At 41.6% G+C, this 18,723-nt stretch overlaps 1 protein-coding gene and 1 pseudogene across 1 annotated transcript in view; one reads left to right on the forward strand and one right to left on the reverse strand.

Annotated features, from left to right (window-relative positions):
• The window catches only part of LOC111871720 (protein couch potato), a 585,761-nt gene that overhangs the window by 394,132 nt on the left and 172,906 nt on the right, over nt 1–18,723 (forward strand). The window lies entirely within an intron of this gene.
• Nucleotides 5,553–5,671, reverse strand: LOC111871726 (annotated as a pseudogene).

Raw genomic sequence — 18,723 nt, forward strand, 5'->3', positions numbered from 1 at the left:
GGGGGGGGGCTCGGCTTGGCGCAACATGTCACAATATATATAATATTAGTATGGTTTCATCTTAAGCTAACTTTGTATACTTAGTTTCCGACTTCTTTTTATGGGGTTTGGGGTACCCAAGAAACTAGTTAGGCTGATTAAAATGTGTTTAAATGAAACGTATAGTAAAGTTCTTAGAGGTAAACATTTGCCTGCTGATTTTCTTTTCGAGAATGATCTAAAACAAGGAGATGTTTTTTGGCACTTATTTTCAACTTTGCTTTAGATTACGCAATTAGGAAGGCCCAGGGAAACCGGGTGGGACTGAAATTAAATGGTACAGATCAGCTACTGTTCTATGCTGATGGCGTGAATTTACTGGGTGAACATAAGAGGTTTTGGTCCCTGGACGACAGTAACACGGTACTAATGAATACTGTCTTTTGTTGCCGCACTTTGGCACGACGAAGGGTACATTCGAGTCACCATCGACAACCAAAGTAATGACTGTGCGAGGAATACCAGGAGCCTCTGCTGCACGTCCTGCAGCGTGTGCCAAAGGCCGGTGTCCACCGTGATGGATCCGTGAGATTCCTTTAGTCTTCAATTGCCTTCATATCTCATGACAAACTTTTCCATTGGCTCTGCAATATGTAATCCGTTCCCGAAAGCCGCCAGAGATTGCTGGAACAAACTTATGAGAAGCAAAAAACACGCTGCTCAATCGTAAATATTTGTAATTTTTAAACACCTTATGTGCCACGAGAAACACATGAAGTTGTTTAGCATTATACGTCATTGATTGTATAAATAATAAAACTCTCTCAATTCATTATATATGAGACAAACTCCGTCTTAAGTGCAACGATTTAATTGTAGTTTTTCTTCTTCCCTTCCTCCACACTACATGTTTCGGCCCTAAATGGCCATCATCAGGTGTGTATTCTTACGTAGCTGCTACACTGCCCGTAGTTTAAATTTAGAATCACCAGTCTTTCCTGTTGTATGTATGTATGTATGTATAAAATCTTTGTTAACCTACACGCGTCAATTTGATTTCTAAAATTGGCACTTTATTAAAACTTCAAATTAAAATATCTAAAAATTTTCTTTTCTTTTTCTTTTTAAAAAGAGCACACGTATTAAGATAAGCAGCGACACACACAGAGAGAGCCTACACAGAACAATACCTGAACAGCGATAAAAGAAGAAGTGGCCGCTGCAGCACTATAGACATAGGGTGTGTACCCCGAGAAATTTTAATTTTTAAAAAGAAAAAGAACATAAAATTTTTAGACATTTTAATTTGAAGTTTTAATAAAGTGCCAATTTTAGAAATCAAATTGACGCGTGTAGGTTAACAAAGATTTTATACATACATACAACAGGAAAGACTGGCGATTTTAAATTTTAAACTACGGGCAGTGTAGCGGCTACGTAAGAATACACACCTGATGATGGCCATTTAGGGCCGAAACATGTAGTGTGGAGGAAGGGAAGAAGAAAAACTACAATTAAATCGTTGCACTTAAGACGGAGTTTGTCTCATATATATTGTGTGAGTGTAACAGGATGCTTAAATATAATATTGTCTCTCAATTCCATAAGCAGTTTTATTTATCATTTCCGGGTTTAAAATTATATTCCAAGGAAACCCCGACAATAATATAGAAACATCCTGTATTATTCTATCGATAAACACGTGAAATCACAGAGTAAAGGAAATGGTGCGAATCGGACAGGCAGGCACCAGGTCAATGCTGCAAGGTAGAGTTTTACCAGGTTTTGTTTTCATTGGTAAATTCTTGCCTGACTTATAATTATTAATTAGGTGACTCGTCGAAGTAAACAGCATTGTATCCGTTCTTGGGACGGTAACGGTAGTCGACATGTACGAGTATAACTTCGGATCCATTATTTTTTAATAAGAGGTTTTGGCCGACATCACCAGAAATTCGGGCTCTGCTAATTGGTGTGTTTCCCGAAATTTCGTCGTTAAATATATTCTATGAGCGCAAGTGATGACTCTAACTCAGTCACAGCGGAAACACCCGTATGCTGTACCAGGGAGCACTTGAGGGCGGAACAGGACAGCAACTCCCCGGTACCTTTGTCGAGGCTCTGCCCCATTTGCCTTTATATTTTATTTCTCGTATAGCGGCCGGTATAGCGGCCGTACTGTTGTGTACGTCTCGCCAGGGGAGGCATTGCTGAATGTTTCACGAACCGCATCAAACTGTTTCGATACGAAGTAATGTTCGAGAACGAACACACGACACCATGCTTGCATCTGCGGAACTTCTGCCCAACTGGTGACAGCGCCAGCCTAACAGTAAGGGTGATATTGACGGTGGTGTCCTGAGGAAAACTTAGAGAGTTCATTACATGATTGGAACATATTCTGATATAATTTCCTTGCATAATACGTGATTTTTGTGAGTTACTTTTTAAATAAAACACCCTGTATATAAGAAGCTAAATCACTAGACCTGCGAAACTAATTTACGTAGTACCCACTGAAACGTAATTGGGGTAATTTGATTTATTGTGTTATTTTGGCAATATTTATGGAAGGCGCTGTTGGCAGCCCTTGGGATTCGCTGCTGTTGGAATACAATATTCCCTATGTTAAGCGACACCGGAAATTCTTTGTAAATGCATTATATTCCTGTCACAGATATTATTAGACTCCTGAAAGCGTTTTAGAACTTAACACCACACGCCTCAAGAACTGCAGTCACTAAACGTAAGTAGTCAAACGAACGTTGTTACATAATCTGACACACATAGAGCCTGTACACCCAGAGAATTTAGTAATACCTACATCTGAAGACAGGATGCGGTGAACAATAATTATAAAAGATTCGGGAAAAGTGTGTGCATGTAAAAATACGTGTATAAGTATGTATCTTCACTGCCATATTGTCAAGTGGTATATGTGACCATAGACGGGGTTTAGATTGGTGAATGTATTTGTTGGCCACTTATACACAGGACTCGGAACTACAAGCAATTACAGCGCCACTGCTAATCAACATAAGACCCTCAGCACCCCGTTTCCATTGTTGCGGTTCAACTGTTGCGTTGTTAAGAATCTGCTGGCTAGCAACTAGAATGTATTTACCGAGCCGCTGCCCAGAAACGGTCGCTGTTTAGAAAGTCACAGCTTGGCAACGGGTGTATACGCCACATTACGAAAATAAAGTCACAGTTCCCTACAGTCATAGCCCATACTAACATCCAAATCCACCCGTTAGTGTCATTCTAAATTATTTAGTATGTAGCCAAATTTCGAACCTTGTATAAAGGTAAGGTTTTTCTTTTACTCGGTCCTAGGTGGAGATTGGTGGTTAGCTTCACAAGCCGGCTGCTTTAACCCCCGAGAAAGGCCCCTGGTACACATTGGAGAGGAGGCTGTTACAATCACACACATATATACCTATTGAAGTGTTCTGTCTTCTGAAATATAACGGGATACAACCCGTTGAAAACCAAGCGACGTTTCGAAGGAATATTTCAGCTCGATCTTCAGGATCGAAGAATAAACCAAGCAAAAAACAAACATGGAGCAGGTAGCAAGCAGAGCTCTGAATCTTTCAAAGGACTACACAGCGTTATGTCCCAGAAGAAAGACCTCTTCGTAACTACTGCGGTGAGAATCACAGGTTCTGCATGTTGTCACGTGTATTATGTCTCCGTGGCTAAAAATAAAGGGATTTTGGATTGGATTTATTAGCATCTTCCTTTAACATCTTTGTTAATCGCAATCAATTATGTCGCTGTCGCTAACATACCCATCAATCTAATCTTCACACACCACTAGGACGCACTAAGTCCTTTCAGTCTTCACTAGTCGTATCCTGGCAACGGATTTATAACAATGTCATGCTTGGCCTAGGCTGGCTTTCAACGGAAAACTGAACTGAGCCTAACTACGAATGGACTGGGCTGGGTTACTTTTGACTTCTCCTTATATAGTTTCGGGTCGGGCCACAGCACAGAAAACACCTGTTGCCCAGCAATGGATATATGCGAAGCACATAGAAAACATCTCTTGCGACACTGGTTCAATTTTGCACAATTTTGAGTGTTTCGGGCGTTGTCTAGAAATGGGTCTATATGTCACACTTTTGCTTGTATAATTTCTGTAAGAGAAAGAATTTTTCGAGTCCGTAGAAGCTGTGAAATAGCAAGAGATGAGATAAAACACCGCAGTATTCATTAATATCTCACATGTGTTAACATACAATAACTCATAAAATCGCTGTTGGCTCGAACGCAAGTAAGGTTGCGGTGCGCTCGTTATATGGTGGCAGAAGTGCGATGAGTGAGGTTACGTAACGGCCGTTATACGGTGGCAGAAGTGGGATGAGTGAGGTTACGTAACGGCCGTTACGTGTTGCCAGGAGTAGGATGAATGCGTTCATTATTGATGAGTTGCAGTAGCAGGCGTGTCTTCATTATTAATGGCGTCCTTTATTTCCAGCCGTTTCTACTTGGATCACGACAAGTAGGGAGCCTTTCGCCACGCCCATTCCCCTAGCTCGCCGTTCCTCTGTGCTCTCACATGCGATACCTCCATTTTCATTTCCGTCAACCATTTCGTGTTTGCTTTCATCTTTTTCTGCTTTATCCACAATACTTTTATTGCAGTTTCTGCTGCACCTCAGAGTTACTTTGCCTGCTTTATATTGATAGTTCGGAGCATGAATTGGTGTGTGCTGGCTTTCGGTGTGTTCGGAAAACTTGAGAGTGTAGATATTTGATTAAATATTTTTATACGAGATCTCTACTTTTTAGTTTAGGCTGCTGTTGCAGTTACTTTGACTGCAGGTTATGTCACCAACTTAGGTAAGCGCTTAGGACCGCGCCATAGCTCAAGCGGTTAGTCGCTGGCTTCCCACCGCGGTGGCCCGGGTTCGATCCCGGGTCTGGTCAAGTGGGATTTGTGGTGGACAAAGTGGCGCTGGGGCTGGTTTTCTCCGAGTACTTTAGTTTCCCCTGCCAATCTTCATTCCACCAATTGCTCTACAATCACCCTCACCTATCATCTGCGGCTGGTACAATAGGCCAGAAGTGGCCGCAGTACAAGGGACTTGGTCCCACCCCACTAGCATTAAAAAAATAGGTAAGCGCTGTTTATATTTTAAACTATGTTTCCAATTCATGTATACAGGAAGAGATTCTCCTTCTATTCCTGTTGCTCCCACTGAAACCGTGAAACGCTTCGTTTTAATTAAGTTCTATAATCTAAGACAGTCGGTAGAAGCCCTTAAGGAACCCATATACGTACGAGTCTGGCTCGCAAGTCCGGCTTGACTCGGGAACTGGGCTCGGATTAATTTCACACCAAACGCATGAGCTGACTCCCACCTTTGCGACCCACACACGAACGAGTTTGGCTCATTGGAACCCGAGCCGAGCCGGACTCGCAAGCCAGACTCGTACGTGTACGGACCCCTTAAGACGGGGCATCAGGCCGTCGCAACGCCACAAACGGAATAAACACATACAGACATTCATGACGTGAGTGGGACTCGAACCAACGGTCTCAGTGTTAGGGTATAAAAGGATGCCGACAGCGCGTGGTGTTCCCAAGCGGACACCCGTCCAGGTACTAACCACGCCAGTTGTTGCTTAACTTCGGTGATCGGACGAGAACCGGTATTTTCAACGTAGTATGGGCCTTAGCGAGAGGATGAGATGACTAAATTGCAAAGGTCTGAACTTAACTGAATTATTTCTCTGCAATGTAATTTTAACAATTAGCCCTACGATTAATGAAAATTACGCTTAAATGAAAATGTACACAGAAGATGTTATGTTGCAAATTTAATGTAGTTTTACCGAGCGTTATGGTCGAATGTCTAATTCTCCTATTGGTTTGGATGCCTTCAATTTAAATTCACGCCCGATGAATCTGTTTTCGGTGTCTCTCCATTCCTCGCACTCTCCCGAGGATATTTCCCAGAGAGTATTCGGAATTGTTCAACGACCACTCACATTTAAATCCTCTGTTAATTCGTTATTCACTGATAATCAGCGTTTTATGCTCTGAGTTACTGACAACGCTTTCGAAAGAACCGAACACAATTATGTATTGTTTGAAAATGTTGGACTTTATCAGGCACGCGTGGCCTTCCTTCCTCCATTTTCTAGCCGTTGCCGCAGTAGAGTCACTGAAACAAGAAAGTCTATGGAAGGGACAAAGATGATTTATGAAGCGAAGAAGTTTCACTGCTACAGTGGTTCCATGAAAAGCATTTTGGCGTTCAAGACAATTTTCGTGTCATTAATGTTCTACATAATCAGGAGGCACGCGCTTCAAATGCCGCTCCTTGTTTCAGTTTTCTTGAACATTTCCCCTTATTTCATTTCAACATTTGCCCATAAAAGCCACCAGAATTCAGTTCATAATTCATAATAATTTTCCAATTTAATTTGACAATAAATATCCCTTAATTTAAAATGAACTTAAAATGTAATAATAATTAGTCAGGGAAACATTAGCCTAATGTTGATGTTATACGATCGATCACGCAAACCAAATCTTAGAAGTTCACTGGTTCCATTCTTTCCTGAATTTTTTTTGTTCCTATTCAGAAATAATTACAAATCCAGAGGTTCGGGTTCGATTACCAGTGCTACCAGATTTTCTGAGAAGTAGTGGGTGTGCAACGGGGCCCACTGAACCTAATGAGGATAATTGAGGAGCTATTTTAAGGAAATAGCGGTTCCGAAATTAACGGCCGTGGGGATCCGTTTCGCTGACCACGCGACACCCTCTATCCGCAAATTTGGCACAAACTTCGCCGACAAGCGGCGATCTCTCGGTCGGTAAGTTCCTTTGCGGACTAGAACAGCGGAGTTTATTTTGTTTTTATATTCAGCGATAATATCTTTTCGTGATGAGTTAACATTTCGATATCCTCAGATTCTGTTTACTGTCTCTTTTTAATATAGGTTCCTTTAGAATGTGTTTTTGCTATAGCATTTTAATTAAACAGGACCTAAACAATTTATTCTCTTTCGGTTTGTTTTCCATATATTGTGGCATATAAACCCGTTGCTATGGAACGGCTCGGTAAACAAACCCGCAAGAAATACGCAACCAGAAATAGAGTAGAAAAATTTCTAGGCCAAGCCCGTAATACACGCACGCAACAAGAGAACAGGTGTTGCAAAAGTTGTTTCTTGTGTTGGATCAAATATACCCATTGCTAGGCAACGGATGAGTTTTCTGTGCTGTGGTCAGACCCGAGGCTATATAACGAGACGCCAATAGTAATTGAGAGTTCATTTGGAAGTCGGAATAGTTCCCATGGCGTGTCCAGTCGGAAGAAGATGACAGTAATTTGTGAAATGTTGTAACCAGTTGTATTTTTTTTGTCCTTGGCACTACAGCCCCAGTGGGCCTAGGCCTATCTCCATGAACTTCTCCTTTCACTTCGGTTTTTCTCGATCTTACACATTCGGTAGGACTTCTTAGGCGGTTGATCAGCTCGTCGCAAGACCTGTACTTGTACATAAACACAGAAAAACGCACACACACAACTAAACATCCATGCCCTGAGTGGGATTCAAACCCACGATCCTGGTTTCCAAGCGTGCGAAGACAGTACATGCCTTAGACCACTCGGCTACCGTGACCGGCAACCAGTTGTACTAAGGTCCAATAAATTTGATCATCAAATTAAAACCCCGTGTTTTAGTCACGCAAACCCCGGCTACTTGAAAATATTAAAAAGGTCAGAAGAAGTTCAAGCTATCTGTACCAATGTAAGATTATGATCCCGGATTCTGTAGTTAATACCTTGAAACTGAGCCTAAAAATGATCTTTTGCTTAACTGAATAGATTTATTTGACTAAAATTTAAATTACAGTGTTGTTTTTATAGTCCATTTATATTGAATATTTTTTTTATAATTTTGATACAGTTATGTTCCAAAATTATTGCCAATACCTTAAGAGTCTTAGTCGGAACGAGGCGCGAGACTATGTGCGTTTTGTCGTGACAGTTTGTGTTATACTTCCGCTTCGAGGCACCATCAGACAACATTTAGGACTGGAACGAGTAACGAAGGTGAATTTAATAGTAGCGAAGCTTATATGACAGTTTATGGGACTTCAGTTGTGTTGTCAACGTCTATAGGACCGACACGGACCTAGTTGAGAACACCCAGTGATTTTAAGAAATTTAAATATCGTCTCTATGTCCATGTTACGTGGATTCCTTTCCAACACGGTATGGTACGTCCTAAGGTTGCGGATGGAGGAGACGGCCTCTAGATAAGGAGGTAGCTGCGAACATATTGTCACATGTAGGGGGGGGGGGCGTGACGATAATAACAGGTTCTAGATCAGATGATTGGATTTATTGGCACTTCGTTACAATCTCTGATTTATACACTTTCCTTCCAGCTCACCGTTGCACACGCACGAGGTTTCTCCATCTTCACTAGTCGTCTCCTGGCAACGGATCTCATCACAGAAATTAACGCTTCAAATCACAATGAAGTCGTCTTGTTATTTCGTCTCCAATCACTCTGTACTCCTCTGTCGTAATCTGTACTCAGTTAATCTTCACAGTTCACTAAAGACACGCTCCATTCTCATCCTCGTACTTTCAACTGTACTGCACTGCACTAATCTAATCTAATCTAAGCTAAAATAGTTCCTCGTTATATAGGCTCTGCACGGACCACACATGAAACGCAAGTCACATGATTGCTTCCCAGCTATCATTGGCGGGCTGACTGCTGTCTAGAAATGAGCTATAACATTCGCCCACTGAGACACCGTTTTCACTGTTGCGCGTTGGAACTTGTTTACCGAGCTGTTGCCTAGAAACGGGTTGCATAATCCCGTTGGTCTGTTGTTGCATGCTTGTGTTACTTAGGAACGGCTGTTTCTGTGGCTCAGCAGTTCTTGCATGAGGAAAATACGCCACAGTATTAAAGAATGGTTGCGGACAACCGAAAAGGGGTTGACTTCCAGCTTGGAGGTTTGACGTGAGCCTTAAAACTTCCAACCGGAAAAGAAATAATGTCACAAAGGGCCTTGGACTTGCCGGCGGCTTCTCAGACGGGCTCTGCTCCATGGAGTTAGTTCTCGGTAAACACGACAGCCACAGAAGTTGCTAAGGCAACACGTAAGCGCAAAGGAAGAGTCTCCATATGTGGTTTGAGGCGCTGCTTCTTACGTTTCGGTTCAATTACATGACCAAGATTCAATTTCTTAACAAGATTGTTACTTCTCCTTTACAGTCTTTGCCACAGTGTAGGCCCAATTTTCATATAGATAAGGGATGCAGAGAACAGAGACATGAAGTAGATGAACACAGACGAAGCTGGATAAACCATTTGTATATACAGGGTTATTCATAAGTCCGTAAAACATTTTAAAAATTCACAACAAATAAACCATGCATCGGATCATGGTGATTCTTATGACGATAGTGAATGACTCTCTCCAAGTTTTTTTAAAATCCACCTGCTAATCTCAGGGATCTTTCACAACCGTATCACCGCTGCTGTGGCTCTGGTTAACCGTGATATGGTGACACGGGTGTCGGATGAAATGGATTATCGCATAGATGTCTGCCTATCAGCAAAGGTAGACACACTGAGCATCTGTGAACTATGTAAAAAAAATTAGTGAGTTTATCTCTATTTCAGTACAATAAAATTTGGTATAGGTTGCGTAGTTTATTTATTGTAAATTTTCAAATTGTTTCACGGACTTGTGAATAACCCTGTATAATGACGCCGATAACAGAGGCCGCGCTATATGTGGCCTGAATTGTCTTCGCTCACTTAAACTCTGGGATCATTGGTTCAAATTCCACCCGAGATATTGACGTCTCTCTACGTTTATTCTGTGTTCTTGTTGTCCTGTATAAGTAACGGCCTTGTGAGAGGGGTGATCACCCATCCAAGGAGTCCTACCAACTGTGTATGAGGTTCATAATTTCAGAATTAATTCTTAATGGGCACAGGTCAGAGAGCGTAATTCAACAAGAAGGATAAGATGATTTAGTGACGGAAGAGAAGTACTGAAAAGGGTTCTGCAGTACAGAAACAGAGGAGTTCCTTGGAAAACATGGAATTGTTCTTTGAAGTCTCTAAAGGCTTTGAGTGGCTATGCCTTGAAGCGGAGAGAAGCAACTATATATCCCACTAAGAATACGAGGAAGAGCCAGCAAATAGTTCACATATGGAAGTGAAACAGCTGTAATGGATATTAATAGGTTTTCTATGTAAATCAGTAGGTAGCAACACCGTCCAGCTTCATCATAGTTTATGTAGCATACGCCCATGTGCATTTCCAGACATTGGTTTCAGTAGTCAAAATGGCGACCTTTCTTGAGGAGTGTTTGACCGAAGAGCAACATTGTATTGTGCGTTTCTTTGTGGACAAAGGAACTCAATGCAAGGGATATTCATAAAGAAATATTCCTGTTTATAGTGGGAAGTGTTTGTAACGTAAAGTGGTTTATAACTGGTTCGAGACATTCTCTCAAGGACGTTCGAAAGTCCCAGATAATGCCCGCTCAAGTGAGGAAGTGGCTGAAACAACAGTCAAAATATTCCTATGCTGCGGGTTTCGACGCACTGATAATGCGTTGGGACAAGTGTATCAATGTTGGTGGAAGATATGTCAAGATATAAATGATTTTTTCCAGGTTCGAATATAGCATGTTTTACGTTTTTTACCCATTTATGACCTATTTACTGAATCTTCTTTGTACAGTAAACATAATTGTATTTTCTGTTTGCCCCTGGCAACACAATAAACTTCTAGACACACAACAGTAAGTTATGGGAAGAATAAATCTCCTGCTTTCCTTTGAAACGACTTGGACCACACAGAAAACGAATAAACGAATAGGGGTACACACAGACAATAAGGTGACCTCATAATCTTCCTAACAAAATTTAAGGGGGACACACAAACAGACACAGACAGGCTGCAAGGTGTTTCTGCACTTTCTATCTTCAACAAAGAATTGTAGGAGGGCATCGTTTTCTATGCGGTCCTTTTCGTATCAAAACAAAATAGGCGATTAGTTCTTCACAACAGACGACTCCGAGAGTCGTCAGACAGTAAGAATATGGTCGTGAGTCCCGAGGGACCAGGAACCAAGAATGATTGTGCTGGCGAGGACTAACAGCAATTTAGTAGTTAGACATTTCTTCCCAGAACTTGTCCTACATGTCAGCTGCCATTTGTTCGGGTTTACATATGGAAACAGCTTTCACTTGACCCGGTGAGACGGAAAGCAGCGAACGGAAGAGGACAAATGTTGAACGTTGGTCGCTGTGGTCGAAGTTTCCATTCACGAGGTCAACAAATCGAATCAGACAGCTATCCATCTTGCTGGTCTCCTTTAGGGGGGCGGGGGGGGGTCTGGGCAGCCACATCAGTATTCTGCGCGCACGCACGCACACACACACACACACAGTGTCTGGATCAGAATGGGGATATAATGCGTGACCATGTGAAGCAGGAAACAGGCTCAAAGAGACCTATTAACGATTTGTAGTTAACTAAGAAATTGTAGCGAAATACTAGTGAAATATTTTCCGCATTTATTTTTGCAGATATGTTTCTTTGTAATTTTCAGTGCATGCATCCTTTTCTCCGGAAGTAATTACACAAATCTTTCTCAGTCGTAGCGAACGAAATTTCTGTTCGAAATCTATGTCTTTAGTAGATATATCAGCCCACAATTTGCCAACCTAACTTCCGGCGACTTGAATTCTTCTAGAAACAGCAACTGGAATTAATCAATAGGGGGAAAACAGTTGATCAACGAGCGATGCTCTGACAGTAATGAAGCGCTATTTCCATTAGCAAGGCCACTGTTTGCTTTACTTTGTCCGTCTAATGTCGGAGTCGTTAGTGAGTTTGTATGTCGAGGAGATATTCATGTCCTGAGGATCCAGCTGCACGACCATGGAACAATTCGTCACTGCTCTCAACCCATTTCTATTCATCTCTCTCTCCTGGAGCGGGCATTTTCTCGTCTTAATGTCACACCGAGAAAAACAGTCTGTTCTTTTTCTTCTTTTTTCAGCTACACTCAGCAGGATCCTTCTTGAGACGACTGTACTGACTAAACTGGAAAACAAATCTCCCACCACTTATGAAACCACAAGGTTTATTCCTGCATACACAAGTACTCGCCGTTGTATACTATCCAGAATAAATTGATATTTTTCCATACATTTCCCCCTGCACCACATTTTTAAAGATACATTTTAATATGTCCAAAATGTTTCCAGCAGCTGTTCTTGGTTTCCATCATTACTGCATGCCCCGCGTACCTAATCCACTGTCGTAATTGTAGTGTGACCGTATGTCCTTTGCTAGGCAACGACTCGGTAAACACATTCCCGGAATTACTTTCTCAGCAATAGAAGGACATCCATTGCTAGGTAACGGGTGAATAAACACGCATTCTTGATAACAAAAGAGGTATTTTCCATTGTGACCGTGCCGAGGAATAATAAGAGGGTACAGAGAGTAGTACAACGGATTACAAGGAGTCAGTAGAACGAGAACATTAACTTATCGTGTCCTAGTGAGTTGTGAAGATAGTGCTGTAAATGACTGTGATTAAAAGAGACCGTAAAAGAATGTGTTAATAATTCCAATCATCCAGTCCAGTACCCGTTCTTATTAGTTACGGAGCCATAAACTCGTGACAATATGTTACCATGGTTACCGGATACAAGCACCATATCACCATATATCGAATCAATGTCATTATGGTATGGAGCCATAAAATCTGGCAACTTACCATATCACCAACCATTGGGCCCTATCGGGTCTGTCACATGTACTCGGATACACAGAAGAGTGAGCCCTGAACGCAGTTTCCGTGTCACCAGTAATCGTGACTCTGTGGCATCGAATCACCATTGATTGAGGCTATGCCATGGTGTAGTACAGCACTCTCTCGCTAATCCGATTGAGGCTATGCCATGGTGTAGTACAGCACTCTCTCGCTACTCCGATTGAGGCTATGCCATGATGTAGTACAGCACTCTCTCGCTACTCTGAATGAGGCTATGCCATGGTGTAGTAACAGCACTCTCTCGCTAATCCGATTACAGTTAATCCGGATCTAAAATTTAAAAATGCTATTCACAGTTGAGTACATAGTTTCTAAGACATATGGCATTTGGGAAGGCAGACGAGTCACTTGTCTCTTCAAATAAAACTTTGGTAGTTTCTTGAAACCTGCATTATTTTGTTATATTTTAGCGTCCTGTTGCACTGATTTATGTCCATGATTTATTCTAACCGTCTTACAGTGCATACATTTATTCACCTTACTCTTCTCTCTTGCACTACATGTTTCAGCACAAAAGTGCCATCTTCAGGATAACACACGCAGTCACAGGAGCAAGACACAACACAAAGCACAATACACACAAGAAAGTAGGAAGAATACTCCGATAGAAGAAGATAGGTGTGACTCGCGTATTGAGATACGACATAAGGATGACAAATCCTGAACAGTTTTAATATTTTTAATACTTAAAATTTATCAATATATATGACGAATATATATTTTAGTATAAAGACAACAGGGCATGCAATGAAGTAGTTTGACGTACATCGAAAAGCACCTGAAGATGGCACTTTTGTGCTGAAACATGTAGTGCAAGAGAGAAGAGTAAGGTGAATAAATGTATGCACTGTAAGACGGTTAGAATAAATCATGGACTGCATTATTTTGTTCAAAAACAAATACAACTTCTGAGTCTTCTATCCATGAATAAATGTATTGTCTTTTTATAGCTTTTAAATAAAGGCTGTACATTGATATTTTTTATTTATCTTCGTCAGCACTACTTATATCATTAAATTTTCCATTTATTTGTGTTCTAAGTTTTTTGTCTTTTAAGGGCTACATTTTGCTTCAGTAATCCAGCTAAGTGCTTAACTCGGACGACCTCTGTACCTTCCCGAATTACTCCGCATTAGCGAGTGTTTACTGTAACACCATGAGCCCTTCATACAGGGACCCTACAACCACGGCGATAGGAGACCTCAAAGCTGTCGCAATGTGAAAGGGGACCGAACTCAAACAATTGCTCACAAAGACCAACAATCGTAGTCTGCTTCGTAAATGCCAAAATAACGCCTGTACAGTTAATCAGAAGTTCTCCCGTGGTGGACACGCCCTTTCATATACTTCTAGATTTCATTGAAATTCAAAGTTCAGTAAAGGACTACATATATAGGATCATGAGATAATGGTTAAAAATTTAAAATCCTTGGAAAATTGACATGGATTTATATCACTGGAAAATTGTAGTCTTCTATATTATCCGTGTTTCAATTGAAAAGTCGGAGGAAGAAAATCCAGCGGATAGAAACTTTTTTTAACTTTATAAAAGGTAAAGGTATCCCTGTAACAGACTGTGAAGGCCCATAGAGTTATGGCACGTCGAGCCTCCCACATTTTCTGTACAATCGGCTCACAGATGGCAATGAGGCTGTCAGCCTTACACACCGGCCTCCATTTACTCCCAGAAAGATTTCTGATACTAATTTCTGTTAGAGGCTGAGTCGACCTCAGGGCCATAGTGCGGCTCGAAGGGTTAGATCAACTGAAAAAAAAATCCAATGGCCTCATCGGGAATCGAATCAGGGACCTTGTCGAAGTGAAATTATAAATGAAATATTTTGTTGTTTAATTTCAATTAGCAGACGCAGGAGGCTCAAGAGTAAGTTATGTTGGAGAACATCATCTTCTAACCCAGAAGTTGGAGACAACATCAGTGAATATTCTTGTTAATCAATGCAATAACAAATTGTTTTATTATGGATCTTGTCCCGTCAGCATACAGCTGAGCTTACAAGTCAAGCAAAGTTGTATATTGGATATGAATCCCTCATATCGGTGGTTATGAAGGGGTCTATCTTCTGGGATATACCGTGTAGTCCTTTGAAAGTTAACCGACGTTTCGGAGAATCATATCATCTCTATATTCAGGGTCAAGGAATAATCCAAGCAAGAAACCACCGTGAAGAAAGTAACAAACATAACTTCTTCGACCCTGAAAACGCAGGCGACATGTCCCTCCGAAATGGCAGTTGACTTTCAACATAGTACACGGTGTTATATCCCAGAAGAGAGAACTCTACATGTAAAGTGGTAATATAACAAAGCGTAACGTTACTATGAAAGAAATCGTTCTGACTCTGTGTTATTCCTAGAAGCCTTTATAAATCCGCTCTGTTCCTTATTAAAGTCGTGGCACTGGGTTCCCTGTCTTTGCTGTAGCACTAACTCGTTTTTCCAACCATGCAAACTACTAATCTTGGAGCGGAGCGCGAAATAATGCACGACAATCGACCAACCTGAACGTCCCGTTATAGGGAACTTTAAGATAGGAAAGTGGCCCTCGTTTATTGCTCTGAAATCTGAAGTTAATCTGAATAATATCGAAAACTTCGAAGCCTTAAATGTATCTAAATAATTCTCGTATTTAATTCGTTGAAGAATGAAATTCGTCTAAATAATATTTAATTGTTTCAAGTCTGAAATTCATCTATATATTATGGCATGTCTGCCGAAAAACAAATTTTGACGCCGGCAGAGAGCCGTTGCTAGGGAACGGCTGTACAAACACATCAATTCTAGGCTAGAGTGACCTAAACAGACGCCCGTTGTTATGCAGTGGCTCATTATGTCACGTGACTGCGACCATGCTTACGTAAACCACATTATAAGAGCTTTCGGAAGCTGTGTTTTCTGTACGATCAGTGCCGAGGCTATATACCGAGGACCATCTGCCTGACTACGCAGAAAACCAATCCCTCCTTCGTCGAAGAGGAGGCCCCAATTATAAACACGTACATGTCTAGGAGAGAACAACAATCTTGGTCAGAGATCTCGAGGAGACTGAAGCCAATAATGACTGTGCTGACGAAGGCCAACAGAAATTTAATCGACGGAGTATGGGACAGTCTTGAGTCGGCGGAGGGGAGGTACAGTTCTTGGGCCCTAAGGATGTGAAGAATAGTCCAGGAAGACTGTAACCAGGCAAAGACCGGTGGAAGCTGTGACAAGCTGAAAAGACTATTGTCGGAGGTAGACTTGGCACACCGGTATAGTTACTAAAATTCCGAGTTGTACGTGTGCAGTAAATCCGATTACCAATCCATACCCCTCTAGAGTCACGAAACATGCGAGAATATTATTTAACTCTTTGAATTATAAATTTCATCTATATATTTCTAAGTACTTGGGGCCTAAAATACATATAAACAATATGTAAAATGTAAGAAAAAAGATGAAGCTATCCTGTTAGGGGCCATCGAGTCCCATGGGGTTTTGAGACGTCAAGACTCCAACATTTTCTAGGCAATCGGCTCACAGATGGCGGTGTGCTTGTCAGCCTTACGCTCCGACCACCCTTTATCCTCACTAATTGCCCTGCTTATAACAACTCTGAACGGACCACACATAAAACACCGTACCTGTGTTGCTGTTCAATTGTTACTTAGCGGATATCGTAGAAAATATCATTCCTCTGTTGTTAACAGGCCGCTTCCTAGCAACGGTCGCTGTAAAGTCGTCGCCTAGCAACGGATCTGCATGCCACAGTAATATATATGTGAGAAGAAAGCTCTGGAATTATACAGTTTCGAGCTTTAACACGTTGTATTAACGTGAGATGTCTAATAAGTTACGGACGAGAGAGCAGTTTTTCTCTCTATCGTGTCTATACTGTGAGCATTTACACGTATATTATTTTAACAGGAACACGTGAAGTGTACCGTATGTCTGAAAAGTACCCGACTTTATTTTTTTCCGCTGTAAGTAATGGCCAAAGGAGTGGGGAAACTGAGCGTAGTAGTAGAAGGGTCTTTCATGCGCATGCGTGATTTTTTGCTGACTCGCAACACTGCCGGATGCGTCTGTGGCTGCCTGATGGCGAATTGGTGTAACACGTGTTCGTCGCATTCTCGTTTCGCTCAAGAGGACAGAACGCTTGGAGAAGCGATACTGCATTAAGTTTTGTCAGAAACTCGGGGATACCCAAGCGGAAACAATTCACAAAATTCAGCAGGCTTTCGGCGATGATGCAATGGGGGTCACTCAAATTGAAGCGTGGTTCAACCTCTTTAAAGATGGTCGTATGTCGGCTGACAGTGAGTATTATGCTGCATAAAGAAGACCATTTACAATTGACTATTCCTGCGTGTTATTCTTGGAAGACTGCACTAAACGGCAGACATTTCATTCGGTAACATGCAGGACTGGAACAGAGAATGGGAGGAGACAGGGGAAGCTTGTATAACAAACCTTGGATTCTCACAGGGTGTTACACTAGTCATATCAACTTTCGTCTTGTACGACGTATTCCTTTGCAGGAATATTTGTGTAACAACTCTTGAACATTTCACATAGAGTGTGATTCTAAATTATTGTCGGGGTTTCCATGGCCTATAATTATCAAACGGGGGAGAAAAAAATAAAAGCTGCTGATGGAATATGAAAATATTGCTCAAAAAGTTTTATTCGGCGAGGATATTCTCTCTTAATTTATGCGCTGGAGAAAATATGACATCATACCTCAATATGGGGCCGCGCCATAGCTCAAGCGATTAGTCGCTGGCTTCCCACCGCAGCGGTCCGGGTTCGATCCCGGGTCTGCTCAAGTGGGAGTTGTGCCCGACAAAGTGGCGCTGGGGCAGCTTTTCTCCGAGTACTTCGGTTTCCCCTGCCAATCTTCATTCCACCAATTGCTCCACAATCACCCTCACCTGTCAACTGGGGCTGGTACAATAGGCCAGAAGTGGCCGCAGTACAAAGACTTAGTCCCACCCCACTAGCATTAAGAGGAAAACCTCAAAATGACGACTGTTCAAGAGAGAGCGAGGGAAAACCCGACAATAAATTATAATCACTCTGTATACACGTATTTTATTACGTAACAGTAGCCACATTCCACATTATGGTATGATGTTTCCGTTTTAGGAATCCGCACGCTTTAAAGCAGTATCACTTTGCTCGGAACAGAAGTGCGGATGTTTGTGCCGCTTGCTCTGTTCGTACGAGTAATTGTATTCTTTGTGGCGCTGTTTGCGATATAAATATTGTGAATGTATGTATGCCATGGACACACCGGTCACTGTGTTCCGAACACTATTTGCACAGATGGACTGACAGAAACATCCACTTGCTAGACAGTTCGCTGTTTATTAATTTGACTTTGGTTTGCATGATGTTTGAGAACGCGACCCTGAAGAGAATATTGGAACACAAGATAGGAAGTAACAAGGGAACATAAAGAGTTCAAAACTACAAGTCTAATAATTTGTATGATGATGAATAAAAGAGAATGACTATATATGTAGCATGCGCCGGAGGGATGAGAAACACAAGAAATATAATTTGAAAACCACAAAGTAAGAGAACATTTGAGAAGTATAGGCGTAGGTGAAAGTACGGTAAATTTGTCCCTGGGCTTAATTAATTAAGAATCACGCCGTGAAGACGTATGGCGGAGTGGTGGTATATTATTATTATTATTTATTCTTTTTCTCCTTGGCACTATAGCCCCAATGGGCCTAGGCCTATCTCCACGAACTTCTCCGTTCACTTCGGTTTTTCTAGATCTTACACATTCGGTAGGACTCCTTGGGCGGGTGATCAGNACAGTAGAACTTACACTGATGCAGACAAGGAAAGTCTGTAACATAAGGGAACAATA

The sequence above is a fragment of the Cryptotermes secundus genome, unplaced genomic scaffold (assembly GCF_002891405.2).
Source record: "Cryptotermes secundus unplaced genomic scaffold, Csec_1.0 scaffold514, whole genome shotgun sequence".
Taxonomy (NCBI): Eukaryota; Metazoa; Arthropoda; class Insecta; order Blattodea; family Kalotermitidae; genus Cryptotermes; species Cryptotermes secundus.